General features: G+C 37.1%; 1 long non-coding RNA gene across 1 annotated transcript; it reads right to left on the bottom strand.

Annotated features, from left to right (window-relative positions):
* Positions 1 to 6648: 6648 nt before the first annotated feature.
* On the bottom strand, positions 6649 to 12055 carry LOC108242028. The gene is made up of 5 exons (XR_001808835.3): positions 11991 to 12055; positions 9282 to 9457; positions 9083 to 9153; positions 8575 to 8738; positions 6649 to 7921 (listed from the first exon to the last, which is right to left on the bottom strand). It is a non-coding gene; the product is annotated as an uncharacterized LOC108242028 (long non-coding RNA).
* Between the last annotated feature and the right edge of the window lie 26 nt (positions 12056 to 12081).

Genomic DNA, 12081 nt, shown 5'->3' with positions numbered 1-12081 from the left:
ATCAACTCAACAGCTTTACATGATGAAATGTGTAGTTGTTTAATAAAAGGCTACATATTGTTGGAATTTGTCAATGACATTAAAGACTCAAACTAAATTCATTCATAGATTTTAAAGAGCCACCTAGAAAAGTTCAACAGGAAATCAAGCTTACTACATGGGAAGGGGTGGGTTGACGCTTATTGTCCAAGCCACTTCCACCTACGCCATCACTTCTTTACTTGACCACAGAACAGTAACAGTGATCTCCTCCTGTGGTGCTTCAAAGGTCTCCGAAACAACAATACCTCTAAAAAATAGCTCTTCCTCTGATTATAAGGGAGCATAATGCATGCTGGGAAATGTCCCACAGTGTACCCAGCACCTCTGTTGCAATGATAATGTCTGGACTGCTCCACATGCACACAAGCTGCAGGGACTCTGGATGTATTTTTAAACTCTTTGCTGTGTTGACCTTGACTTTCTGTATTTTATGACAGCATCATATATTTTCCAACTGTAAACAGACAAATTTGCTATGACTAGCTTTCATCTTTCTGTGCAGTTGAAGATAAAAGCTTATGATTCACAATCTCTGAAATGCACTGGTCTATTCTTAACCTAGTCACAAAAGCCCCCATTTCCTGTCTATAAATGTTTCAGGGGGTCATCTCACCTCTCTGGTGGGAAAACATTTGTAGCGTTATAGCTGGTTTATAACTGAATTATGTGTTAGTAGTTTCAATCTGCTTTTACATTTTACTTTTATATTATTTATTCGCAAACTGGCACAACAGTCTTGTGTTGAGGTTTGTGTCATTAAACGGGTTAATGATGAAGACATTACAAATTCCCTATTCCTGCTCGAACTATCACTTCAGCTACTTGTGAGTTTTATCAGTTCAGTTGTGCCAGGAAAATGGAGCTGTAAATAAGGCAGTAGGACTTGTCCAAGTGGAGTAAAAATCCTGCTGGATCCTTCACCAACAGTGCACCCTACAGGATGATGAAGAACAGAAACATGAACAGCAGGAAGCAAGAACAGCTAGAGATGACAGGTATAATACTGCGAATCTTCCTTGGTACATACTGCAAGAAACAGAACAATCAATAATGTGACAACTCGTAGTCTTTGTAGTGATAATCTCACGATGAGAGGTTCTGAAAGCACAGAAGAAATACATACCAGAACACTCACGATGCAAATACTCAATCACAAAACTACAAATATGCATCCTCCGTGCACATGTACACAGTCATTCCCATCCTGCTGATAGTGACCCACCAAACCAATAAAAGGAACTCACTTTTAAATCCAGCTGAGTCAGTAACACAAATCTTAACAAGTCTTGGCTTTCTCTTTTATAAAACACGTGGAAAGAACCAACACAGAAACAAAAACTGTTACAACTCCATGGCCTCTTTGAATATGTGTGTGTGAAAACTTAGGGATGTTGTGATGTTTCCATCTGTTGAGCAAAGTGTGGAGATTCCCACAAATGTAAAACCAAAATAGACCTGATAAACATTAAAAAGTTAAAAAAAAGGGTTCAAGCATTCGTAGCACATTTATTCTTTCTTTGATCAGCTTTCTTGCAAAGTCATTGATGTTGTTTGTGGCTTTGCAATAGATCTAAGAGATATGAATGAAAACACCATTTGTGGATGAATGTTTCTTTCATGCAACCAATAGTAAATTTTTATGGGTTTTGTGGAAAAGTTAGTATCTCCCCTGTTGCAGAAAATGCTTTAAACAACCTCAGTTTGGAAAAACAGAGTTTAATACTAACCAAATTGATGAGCAAATGGCTAGTTTGAGCAGGGCCAAACTGCTATTTTAAAACAACTACAATCTCAAACATTTCACAGCTCTTCGTGCAAACACTATTTTTTAAACATTTACACCACTGCAGTCATTCAAGGATCAATCTGCAATATATAAGATATTAATTATGTATAACTTTTCCACAAAATCCCCTTTGAAAAGGTCTTAATTATTGATTTAAATAGTCATTATTTTATAGATGTCAAAGTCAAAACAGAGAATTTAAAGTTTGTTCTAAGCTTCTTCCCTAAAAGCGGAAGACTTTCTCAAATCTAAGAACAGATGGACTTGTAACCCTTTTGCACCTATTTGGCAGCTGAGACCTTAACGTGGGCTCTACTCTCAGATATACAGCCAGTGTATCCAATCTCTGTGTAATTCATGGATCCGTTTGTTCTGCACATTTCACGCTGAATGGGGAGAGGTTGCGGCCATGACCTGCTGCTGCCCCGTACTTTTCAGGATGGGCCGAGAGAAGAGGCAAGAACCCACAGATGAAAGGCAACAACAAAGGGTTTTGGCGTGACGCATAGCAGCGCAGTTAGGGTCTCTGAGGATGATGAGATGGCAAGGAGTGATAACTAAGGGGCTTGTGAAGTCTGAGGTTGGTCTGTTTCTGCCATCAAGGTAAAAGACCCTGCCTCATCACAGCTAAGTGACAGTCTGTCAGACAAGCTGGCCATATCAGCATCTCATCTATCACTTTCACTGATTTCATCTAGCAGATTTCACAGATTTGGCCTCCAAGCCACCTGTCAGTGGGCGTACTGACCAACAGCACAGAGAAAACAGCACATAAAAGACTATAAAAATGTGAAAAATAGCAAGCCCTAATAATAACTGACTTGATCTAAAGAATAAAAAATGTGTGCGCCTGGAAAAAAAAAAAGTAGTACACTGACAAAAATCATTAATCTATCTTAAGTACTCGAAGCTGGGGCTTTGAATCTTCTCATTTTTCATTCACATAAGAGACCTCTCAAAGACATGAATGATTCATCTTTCCAACTCCATTTGGACAGGGAGTGAAAACAAATGGAGGTGGGATCCCCCCAGAGGATCCAGGGGTCTACAGTGGATGAACAACAGTGAGAGAACCCACCAAGCTCTGTCTCTCAGATGCAACAGGAGCCAGATTCTCTCCCCTCTAGCCACAATTCTCCTCTTACTATCTAAAATATTCCTCACACATACATCACTGCCTACACATTATTCACCAACAGCCCAGCTCTCGCTGTTCACGAGGGCTGGATGGTTTGTTTGATCAAACACGAGTTAGGGCTGAAATTGAGTGCACTTGGTTCATCGTGATACAAAGCAACTGAATACATTCTGTCTGTACGTTTCAGCTGCCAAAATAATTGAACGGAAACAACAAACTCTTAGGTTTTTAAAGGAGGAAAAGGACCCCTAAGTTCAAATTGATTTGTAGCATCTGTGCTACATTCAGTTTGTCTGCACAGTGTCTGCTGTCCAGCAACACTCTCGCCTTCAGAGGAGCGCAGCCAAGAGCAGCAAAATAAATAAAGGTGTGAACAAGACTCTCCATTTCATTTTTATGACAACACGCAGAGATGAAGCCCAGAACCAGTCTTCACATGACTCTGTTTAGCCTCCGAACAGATACACACTCGGAAAAGCTTACTTTGAAACAGGGCTCCAGGCAACGTAATGTAAACATGAGGTTCTTTACATTGTCAAACAAAAAAAAAAATCAGTTTAGACATTTGCTAATGCAGGTGATTTGTGAGTTTAGAAGACTGTGGAACAATGTCATAAAGTAGGATTGTAGCTGCTAGACATGAAAAGAGGAACCTGTCTTATCACATGGTAAGTGCATTTATTGAGCCCTCACAGATAAAAGAGGAATTCTTGGAAATAATTGCATAAATATTACTAAGCTTCTCATTTGCTCTCCAATATGTTATTGTTTCAATAACCAAGGAAATTACTTTTGAACACTTTGAAAATGCGAAAGAAAAAATCCCCACAAAAATTAGTAAAAGTTTGTACAGCAGAAAGGTTTCACCAGATAAAAACAATTTGTCTTTTTCCTCATAAGAACCTTGTAGTAATTATAAAAACATCAATCTTTAGGCAAAAACGCTTTTGTGCATCCAACAGCTTTGACCAAACAATGTGACTGCAGAAAAGAGACTGTGCATCAACAACACTCCTCCTTCCACAAAAAAACCCTCACTGACCCAAACCTATATTTTCCAGCCTAAGAGAAATGCCAAGTCCAGACCTAGAAGTCATCTCTTTGAAGGAAATATAGCAGCCAAATATAGCCTCCACGCCTCCTGACACACATCAAGCTCTACAGGCTCTGCTAACAGTGGTTAAATTTGGAAGACTGCCATGCAGTCACTTACTATTAAACATCATAACTACACAAAGAAAATTATAACCAAGCAGTGGAGTGTACACTGTTGCCTGGTAACTTAATGTCATGTTGGGGATTCATCTTGTTTTGACACTGAAAACACTTACAGCCGGAGCCAATAATAGACCATGGACCCCATGAAGAATAGTTCAAGGGTGTCAACAAGCATGGCCAACATAAAGCAGAGAAACACAACATGAAAAATGTGTGTTTGAAGAAAAAAAATCCCCACCCCCAGACACACACACACACGTTTAATGTTTCTACTACTGAAACCACAGTGTCATATTGTGGATATTTAATTTATTATAATGAAACAATAATTTGAATGAGACTGTTTTATTATTATTATTATTATTATTATTATTATTATTATTATTATTAAGTACACTTCTATGTGCAGTTTGTCAAAGCTTGAGAAGTCTGTCAACATTTTAAACTTAAACTATTAATATTTAAGTAAAATGCCATCACACAGCTTTACAATTTAGCCCCATGGAAGTTTTTGCCTAGAGCCATGATGAACTTTTTTTTAACAAACCATAATTATCTGTGAAACATTTACTATTTTAATTTATTTATTCTACCATACAGGTTACAAAGGTTTTAAATGACTGTTATGAACTAAAACTGCAAACCTGTTTGATAAAAGTGTCACAGCTACTAAATCCACATGGTGAAAAGAACTGGCTGATGCAATGCTATTTTCTAATTATTGTATTTTTTTTATTCAATGCAAGGTTTTCATTTATTACTTATAAGCCAAGGAATAATCAACCAAAACTCACAACTATGAGACAAATAAAACAAATTTAAAAATTCCTGATTTAATAGAATTCTCTTGTCAAAATCTGCCTTGTTTTCTCTCATAGAATACAAAAATAAAATAAAATGAGTTTTTTTTTTTGCTTTCAGTAAATCAAACTCAATATTCAAGGGTCATGAGACTCATACAAGTCAGCTAAGGTAACATCTCTTTTGTAACTCATGTGAACTAAACATCATCTTATGTTAATTTAACAAAAATTAAATTAGTATTCCTTGAAAGATGTATGCTGCCCGCCTTTTTGCATGCCAAACAAACTGTTAGCTGTTAACACTCAAACTATGTGTTGGGGATGGGACTCAGCTACTACCACACCAAACTTAACTCAATCACATCTGACTGATTTATAGTTAGTTTAATCAGTTATAGTTTTTGTGTTAGCTAAGGTTGATGAGCAGTGTTGGCCATCTTGAATCAATCTGACTCTAAAAGTTAATTAGTTCTAGATGTATATCCAGTGATTATTTAAAATCTGTCCAGTGGTTCATGAGGTATTTTGCCAACAAACAGACAAACAAACAAACACACGCACGTGTACAGGTAATTACTTGACTGCTCACCACCATGAAAGGTGGGGAAAAATTTAAACTTTTTAACAAACGTAGCTTAATAAAAAAGAACAAATAAAAATAATTTGTGCTGAAGGTAAATGTTGTTGTGTCACAACATAAAATATAGACTTAACAGATCTGTTAGCTTAAAATAACTGCTTTTAGTAATAAAAGTCTTACCAGTAGCTGAGAGTTACTCTGCAGTGTCTACACAATATTCATTTTGATACAAATCGACCAGACGCCAGCTTTTGGACAGTAATATCAAATACACTATAGTTGGCATGCATTACACAGCAGGGATGTCATGCAACATGCTGCTTCTGGGAACACTTCTCGCCAAATGAATAGATGAGCATGATAACTTATCAAATCCAATGAATAATTCACGAATTCTTGCCAGAATTTGTTCTATCGAAAACATTTTGTCTCATTAACACATTCCCTGGTACTATGAAATTATGTGTGAGGCTAAGTGTAAGGTGCTGTTAAAATGACTTTCTCTCCATGACACAGCTCAGATGGTACCTGCCCCCTCAAGCCATCTGAGCAGTGTAGACATCTGTGAGCAGCAACCTGCCAAGAACAAGTCCAATGTAAAAATATCATAAATATTCTGAAATGGAAAGACAACTGAAGGGTCATTTGGACTCACCGTTGAAATGCTTTCACAATGTCGAGTATGAGCGGTGTTTTGTTTTTCTTGTCCAGGTGTCAAAAATGAAAATGCCACGCAAACACTGGAGGGTCTTGAATTCTTGTGTTTTCCCATTACTGCTCAGAAAAGACTGAGATGCTGTCGCCAAACGACACCTGCGGACTGAAAACTTGTTACAAAATTCCATTATTATAGAGCCGTTTCAAATGTAGCACCTCTGCTAAAAGGTTTCATTGGAGTGACAAGGTGTCCAGCGAAACAAGTAGCTGACAAACAAACAATATTGTCTGAAACTCTTTAAAATGGTAACTTTAGGTAATTATTTATATATAAAAAGTTCATGCAGCTACCATTCACACATGAGCTCTGGATATGAATACACACATTTGTTCATTTTTCTTTTTTAATCATTTTATTGCGGGACTTTACCTTGGCCATACTGAGTGGAATAATCATTAAAAACATAAATCTTTTGTTTTTGCATGTCTGTTATAAAATCATTCTTATAAACCCACTAAACAGATTTTATTGACACTCTCATAAATTAATCATCTGATGAGTTTCTGCTACTACCACATCTATTTTTTAGCTCAATGTCTGTAAGAATGATTGAGTTATAGCCATTTTTGTGTCTGCTAAGGTCAAACGACTTTGGCAGTTGTCTAAAATCAAGCTGAGTTCAAAAGTTAATTACATTTAGAGATTTTTATTGAAATCCATCCACTGGTTCAGGACATATTTCGCTAACAGACCAAAAAATTAACACACTCACACAGGCAGTCAGAGATCCGCTTGCTTCTCATAGCAGCGAACAATAAATATTTATCTTATTCTGAGCTATTTTCATATGTTTACATTAATATTTCTGGGTAAATTATCTTTTCTAAGTTCTTGTTTAAAAGTATGTAAATGTCTGTTTGAGCTACCATGAGTTGATGACAAGGGGATGACGCATCCAAGTTAATTGACAAGTTTTTTCAACAAGCACTTTTCACACTTCGGCTTCCTTGTGATGAGATCATACTTTCGCAAGCAGCTCTATTTATAGATGACAGCTTGCACCACAATACCCCTCATCTTGGAACTATTAGCTGTCTGTGAAACCAGCGATGATGAGGCCAATCAGGTTTTTTAGCAAAGACCATTTTTAGTCCTGCGGACGTGGGAGGGATGTCACGAGTCGTTATAGCAGACACAGTTCCGGTCCAGGTTTGGTTGGCGGAATCACAATGAACACGGAAGTAAACACCTGTTTGGTGTTTGTCCACAGAACCAATAGTTACTTCAATAAATAATGTAAAACAGTCCGCTGTACAAACCAAACCATTCTTGCACTTTGATAGTTATATTTAGAATAACATACAAGTCTGGAAAACATACCAGAGTTTGTCTGAATCAGATATAGTTTTTTTTTTTCATACTTGTCACATCAGATTTGTTGTAACATTAAATATATAAGGACTTTGGAGAGCTGGCCACAAACCATTGAGGACAAGGTTGAGGAGTGGTGTGGGATGTGGTGATAGTCTGATGGAGCTATAAATAGTCTCTCCTGGTCAACAGTTATAACGTCTCAGGATGGACTTAACTCTGTCTCCTCCACTGTTCTTGGATAATCTGTGTGACAGAGAGACGAGGGAGGCCTCTGGCCCTCAGCAGGTGCACCGGCACTTTCATCCGTCATCTCCCTTTGATGCTGGATGGCAGAGGGAAAAAAAAAAACACTGAAGCAAAGCCGTGATAACTTTTACAGGTGTTTTACCACTTTGTTTTAAAACCCTTTAGGTCTTATCTTAAAATTGTGTTACAATAACGTATATCTCAGTTTTCCCTAAAGCTAAGTTCCCTTTACATTATTAGTAAAAATGAAATAAAAATGGACGAGAGTACTTGCTTAACAAGAGAAATTGAATTTTCTGCAAAAATGCAGCGTGAACGCTGAGTGCTGAATGACTTTGCAGTAGAAGCTGAAACAGAGTTGTTAAAGCTAAAAGAAACAACACATGCTAAAAGGTAAATAAAACAAAACACTAGCTGAAAAGCTAAAAGTAGCAAAAGGCTGACTAAAAGCTAAAAGTAGCAGAATGGTTGGTAAAAACTAAAAGCATACAAAGATAAAAACAGAGTATGTATGCGCTGTGAGAAAATATTTGGAAATAAATTTAAATAATTTGAAAAGCTTAAAAGTTACAAAAGCCAAACATTATAGCCCCCCCATCTCCTGAATGAGCTGAATGTTCTGATATATGAATGGCTAAAATAGCATGAAGTATGCAAAAAAACATACAGAAAAATAATAATGTAAAAAAAGCAGGAAAACTATTGTGTGCAAGCTGAATCTGCACTCACACAATTGTTCATAAGTTCTTTTCTTTTTGTTGCATAACCTGAGCTTCCAAATGTGAGTTCTCTGACAGCTGCAGTGACGCACTCTCCACAAGGCCCTGAAAGACGATAAAACAGGAAACAGCGCCATCTGCTGGTCGGACTGCTGAAAGGCTCTGGGAGAAAGTCTGTCACAAAGTAAAACAAGATATATGAAATACAATTAGGAAACAAAATAAAAAATAAATAAGCAAATAGAATTATTTCTGTTGAGTGACTTTGTGAGTAATGCCTCTAATCAGAAAAGAACAGGACTGGTTTTCTAACTGTAAAAGCTCTAAAAATTGACAGATGTGAATTTAATGTTTACTTTTCCACGCTTCTTGGTTTTTGTGCATCCTCTGATAAAATTTTGGTAAAATAGGACGCAGCTTATGCCTCAAAACAGGAAAAGCTTGGCTGATCATGTCATCAGCTAAGATTAAATGCAGATTTGCCACTGTCATAAATCTACAGCTGTCTATGGACTCACATTTTTATTTGTCACTTCAAAGCATTCTTCAGTTCCTCGTCTTGGTTCACTGTTAGACCTAAATGCCTGCCCTTTTAAAAAAGAAACAATTTTTTATGAAACAGTTCAACAAACGCTGCATGTTTGAATCATTTCATTATAATCTTATTCTTATTAATAGTTTTTTTTTATGTCTATAGGAGACAAAGCATGACAGAACCTTGTTAATTATGTGATTTCTGGTTCTGCATCAACCCTCAGGACAGAATGGTGGGAAACAGCGAGCTGAAATTCTTCCCTTCTCTCCGCCGTCACACAGCAGCTGGGACTGACCCAGTTGGTGACACCACTTTCATCCCGGGATCCGGACAGTCCAGCTGCGTGCTATCTCTCATCCTGACATCCGAGCAGAGAAAGGCACAGCCAAACATCAGTGCATCTGTGACACTTTCCTTTATGCACATCTGTGTGGCTGTTCAGGACTTCACAGCTGTTATCTGCACGCTAAGGCCCATGTCATTTCACAGGATGTTCACATCAATAGGAATGTTCTGAGCTTTTCAGCCCTAAGAAATACAAAACTGTTGAATTGTCAGAGTACTTTGGTTTATTTTATTGTTATTTGCAAGGTTCACAAAGTTTACTGAAGAGCATTTGTCTTTTTTCTCTTCAAACCTCCCAAACACAACCAGGAACAGAATATAAACACATATTTAAATAATCCATTGTACTTCTGTTAGCATGAAAGTTGTATTATTGCATAATTATTGTCCATGTCTGTGTGTGTTCATGTGTCTGTCTTGTACCAAAATATCTTATAAGCCAGGGGACAAGTATGAATAAAACTTGCAGAAAGTAATCATTGGATCTACAACTGATTACTTTTTAGAGTCAACCTGACTCAAGAAGGCTGCCACAAAATTTGAAAATTTGAATAGTTACTTTCCCAGTAACTATTTGTAGTCAATTCTGCTTGTTAGCGAAATATCTTGTGAATCACTGGACAGATTTTAATTAAACTTTCAGAAAATAAGAAAGTACAACTCATTAATTTTTGGAAATAATTCAGTTCAAATTCAATATGGCTACCTCAGCTAATTGACATTAACCAACACAAAAATGGATATTAAGCTACAATTTGATGTGGTAGTAGCTGAGAGTCACTCACTCTGAGCGTGGTATCTCACAATATTGCATGAGATTGCACATATAACATTATTTTCAAGGTTTGGCCAAAATGGCCACAGGTTTGTCATTTCTCAACATAAGATGATCTTAGCCTAAAACTCTGGCATGAAAGGCAGCGGGCGATATGCATTTATTCGCGGAATGCTAGGCCTTTAAATTGGTATACGATCTCTTTCTCTCACTCTGACACCGGGTCAGAGTGCAGTTTTAAAGTGGGGTGAGAAAAGGAAAGGTATGTATGTAAGCATCTGTTTTCTTCATTTATGCCTTTACTAATTTAATTTGTGGGAACCCTGCTCCCTCACAGCCACCCTGGTGAGAAAATATTTCTGCTGGGGTTATTTGGGCCTTTGTGGGGCTTAGTGACAGATTCAGGAGGATTACCTCCAGCAAAGGTGACCAGTGTGTAACCAACATGATCCGCATAGCAGCCGTATTATTTTCCCATCTTTCTTTTTTTTTTTTTTACATCCAACACACTGAAATGTGAGACCACCCTGAAAAGCTGGTGAGCAAAATCCACATTCTTCTCCAAGAACCGTGCTATTAATCACTAAACTTCATTGCCTGGCATTCTGTGGTAATCACTTAGACCATTTATCTTTGCACCTTTTTCCAGATAGGGAGAGGGTGGATTCTAAAGGAATAACTTTAAATCCACACAGCTATTATAACTGCATCGTTATATTTCCATGTTAAGGGTATTCAAAGGCTTTATAATAAGTATTCATTGGGAATATTTAGACATAACAGAGGTACAAACATTTTAGTGGTGTAGCACATAAAGATTACCTTAATCTAAGCAATTTGAGTCTTTAAATGTAGCAAGCCTGTGTCTGTGACCAAATTACTGATTTACAGAGGCCGCTCCAAACAGACAGTTCTGTGTCCAAGTCAAAGCCTTTTGGCCTGTTTCCACAGTATCATTCGTGCCAGTCCTCTTTGTGGTGTTTTTCCCTGAACAGAGGAAATTGCTGTCTCCGATTATCAGCTCTTGTGGCTGCAGCATTCCCCAAATTGTTCAAATGTTCATGATTAGACACCCGTTACTTTCCTGATTATTAAATGCATAGGCTGTCTTCCTGAGAATGTATGTTATTTTATTTACAAACTTTTAGATTGCAAATTGCATACAACAAATAGGGTACATCTTAATCCGGTGCAGTGCAAATGGTTATCAGTATATATATTTTTAAATACATCAAGATAAATGATCCAAGATAAACACATCTCGGATCAGGTAATCACTGAACTGATGTACACCTGCAATTTTCAAAACTTACTTGTAATTGAGAAACAAGTCACTAGAGGGCCAAATTTCATCATATTTGATTGTTGAACCTGATACAAACGCCTTTTAAACCCTCCTAACAATGACATATTTAAGTGTATGTCATTGCTCAGTTATTTGTTAATTTGAGGACGCTCAGCTTTTTTTGCCTACTCAGTCTTTTACATGTTTATACCATTGGATTTGTTTTGATTATTTTAATTATTCAGTCTAAACTGACTCCCTGCATATTTGCATACAATCCAATAAAATATAACATTTTACATTTTTTGTGTAACTGTATAAGTGTAAATTCAGGGTGAAACACTTTGAGTAAAACATAAATACGCCGTTAATACAACTCAGTAAAGCCAACAAAGGGTTAAAAAATTAATTAAAGAGTATATTTCTGTGTACACTATAATATGAATTATTTAACACCGCTTTAAAGTATTTGAAAATGGTTATTACCGCAATATCTTAGAGCCTTCAGAAAAACGCACATTTCAACCTAGTGCGTTCGTCACCGAGTACCGTTAGTAACAACCAATCACAAGGCCGC

This window comes from Kryptolebias marmoratus, linkage group LG16 (genome assembly GCF_001649575.2).
Source record: "Kryptolebias marmoratus isolate JLee-2015 linkage group LG16, ASM164957v2, whole genome shotgun sequence".
Lineage (NCBI taxonomy): Eukaryota > Metazoa > Chordata > Actinopteri > Cyprinodontiformes > Rivulidae > Kryptolebias > Kryptolebias marmoratus.
The sequence above is the reverse complement of the archived record's forward strand: the minus strand, read 5'-3'. Positions and strand labels throughout refer to the sequence as shown.